Genomic DNA, 3,299 nt, shown 5'->3' on the forward strand with positions numbered 1-3,299 from the left:
TGCCTCATTTATCGAGTTCGTCCGTATTTTTCTGAACTTGCATTCGTAGTGAACATGGAGCTACTGAGTACGATTCCAGTTGCAATTGAAGGGCTCTATTGGTCCTCAAAAACTGAGGTAAATGAAGATTAAGCGTTCGCTTTGAGCAAAACTAAAACGGTAGAACCACAGAAGAGATAGCAGTTGGTGATAATTTTGAGTTGAGCGGTAATAATTCTGCTTTCGTATGTGTATAAATTTGTAACAAAAATAATCGATTTTAATTAAAAGGAAAACCTGTGGCCTGTGACCGTGGCGATCGACCGATGGGAAGTAAGAGGAGGAGAACCCCTCGGAGATCGCTTCAATTTTCGCAGAAGAAACGATTCCCTGTTGGTGAACTAGCTCGAGAAAGGGCTAGCCTCCAACAAGAGTATCTGTCAAAGAGTAAAGAGCTCTCTGCTCTGAGAAAAAAGCTGGAGCACCTGCAAAAAAATAGTGAAAAAATACGAGAATGCAATGCAAACTGCAAAGAGGACCATCCAGTTGTAAAAAAATTCACTCAGCAATTAGCTTCCCAAATTGCAGCAATTGAGATGAAGACATACACAGTGTCACGGAAGGAAGTAACTTTTACTTTTGAACTTGTTCCCTCAGATATGAAATTTCTGGCTTTCCTTAATGCGGAACTTAACAATGCTGCAAAATATTTTTCCAGTTTTGCAAATGTCTCAAAAGAGGACTGTGTTACACTGAATAGCAAATTTGGGTCAACAAGTGATTGCAAGTGGAAGCCATGGTCATATACAGTGAGATTGAATATTGCCAAACAACTAGAAAGTTTTAAAGCAAAGCTGCCCACCAACCTTGCTGCCTCAACAAAAAGAGCAAAAGTCACTCAATTTATTGCAAGCAAAAAATCAAGGCAAGAGTTTGAGCCACTGATTGGAAAGCTGTGTGATAAAGAGGTTATAGAGCCCCTTCACCTCAAAAACAATGGGGTGCAGCATATGCATTTGCACACAATGCTACTTGACCTAGCAATTTCCTTAAGTAACCTCCCTGAGAAGATCACCAGCCTATCACAATTGTCCCCAGCATGTGACATGAAGGCACTAGAGTGTGATGTTAAAGCTGGACGTTTGAAGAAGCAGCTTGGAAAGTGGATGCTGGAAGAAAGGTTTAAAGACAAAGACTTTAGTTACAGACTGACTGGAAAGGATTCAAGACTTATTTTGCATGGGTTTATGTTCCTTGTGAATGACATCAAGGGGGATTCAGATGATCCCCAACTGCTCATGAAACTGTTGTTCATTGTTTTCATTGCAATTAAGCTCAGAGATTGTGCCTCCATTTTTTCAATGTACCACCTAACTCAGCCAGCCATTGATAAACTGAAGGGCTTAGCCCAGGATTACTTTACAGCAGTCAGACTCTTCAAGGGCACTGTCCCTGCAACAGTTTGCAGCATTGGGCATTTGGTCCCTATTCACACACAGTGGGTATTCGAGAAATTCAAAACTGGATTAGGTGTGAATACCATGCAGGGGAGAGAAGCCAAGCATGTTCAGATTGCCAGCTATGCACGAAACAGCCTTTTCAAAGAACGCTGGAATCAAGTTTTCAGGCATGATTACATCAGCAAACTTTGGCTACCTCTCCGCCAGCCCTCTCTCTTGACATATATCATCAATCAAGAGACAGCCTCATCCCCAATCGTGTTACCACAGATCCACATCACTTTTGCTCCTGTGGATTTTCCAAAGGTGAACATGATGAGAAATGCTTCTTTTGTGGTCATAAATTCATGGATGAGATCATGAACTCTGTTGCTGAGGGAAAACCTACAAGAGAGTGCTTGAAGTACTTGTCTTAACTGCTTAACTCTGACTTGGAGTCAAAAAGTTGCATGGAAGTAAATAAGAGAAACAATGTCAGCCTATTTCTTAAAGGGGTCATAAAGTTTCTTATATACCCAGAGCTGACAAGTTATAATAGAAGAATTTAAATTTTTATGGTCCTGCCAAAGATTATGAGAAGAATTATTGTTCTGCCAAAGATAACAACCCGTTTGATCTTTCAATAATTATTGCCGACCATTTTAGCAACATTATTTCATACAACACAATCAATGAATGCTCAATTCAAGTATATAAAATCATAAAATCCAGTATGAAACTATTCTAGATAGACTACAATGTATGATGTTCTTGTCTCAACTTGATTACATTTCGAGACTGTACCTGTATGTGAAAAACAGACTCTTCCTGTTTCAATGCTGGATGATGCCAAATGCATTCCAGTACCCGTAATAAAAATTTAATTTTAAGATTTCCTGTTTAAAATTGTATTTCATAATTCCCTTCTTGCTATCATCAACAATAAGTTTCACAACCCCTTTTCCAGCTCCTAGTTCCTTTACAAATCCTTCACAGTCCTCAAATTTATTGAACAAAGCACACACCCTTCTTAAATTTGTGAATGTTATTGTTACTAAACCAGGTTTCTCCAAAACATCTAAACCATAACTTGTGCGATTTATTATCCCTTTGTACAATAGATTAAAAACTTCCTGTGACATCGCAACATCAAAACAGATCATCCATGGATGGAGTTTACTCATTCGTGGCGTAAGGCGTCTATTAATTCCATTCTTAGCTCGTATCATTGTGCGCTCTAACATCGGATATACAGGACTGATTTCGTGCTCATGTCGATAGCGAAGCGGACCATATTTGCCTTTGACAACAGCCTCAGCCACCTTTTCTAGCGCTTTGAATGTTTGATCAAGATCTTTCAACTTGTATGCATTTGAAATCCGGCGTCCGAATTGTGATTTCTGACGGTTTAATGCTCCTTTGATCCCAGTAATAAGTTCTTCTTGGTCAGGCTCATTTTGAGCCGCCATATTGGATTTTTTTGTTTTCATGGGCCCAGCCCTCTCGCGGCCAAAAAGAGTTTGGCCCAATTTGAGACCATAATTTCCAAGCGTGCATCCACCAATTCGTCGCAAAGCTCCATATCTACAGTTGCTTAAAAGACGTCATCAGTAGATGTAGTTGCCAAGATCAACAAATTGCCACCTGAAGAGTTGACTCGTGCCCAGTGGTATTGCTTTATAATTATAGTTATAATAGTAGCAAAAACCAATAGCTGCCAGAATGGATACATTGTACAAAGTATTGTTTTACCTCTGATTGCACACTCCCACAAGATCTCTTTTGATCTTCCTAGATAAGTCGGGAAGAGATTTAATAATCATTCAACAGAAATCTTTGTATTACTGGCTTCTCAGCTAGAAGGGATTATTTGAAAAGCAA

General features: G+C 39.4%; 1 pseudogene; it reads left to right on the forward strand.

The window, feature by feature from the left end:
* Positions 1-1,855, forward strand: LOC138036849 (uncharacterized; annotated as a pseudogene).
* Positions 1,856-3,299: the final 1,444 nt, after the last annotated feature.

Source organism: Montipora capricornis, chromosome 2 (assembly GCF_036669925.1).
Source record: "Montipora capricornis isolate CH-2021 chromosome 2, ASM3666992v2, whole genome shotgun sequence".
Classification (NCBI taxonomy): Eukaryota; Metazoa; Cnidaria; class Anthozoa; order Scleractinia; family Acroporidae; genus Montipora; species Montipora capricornis.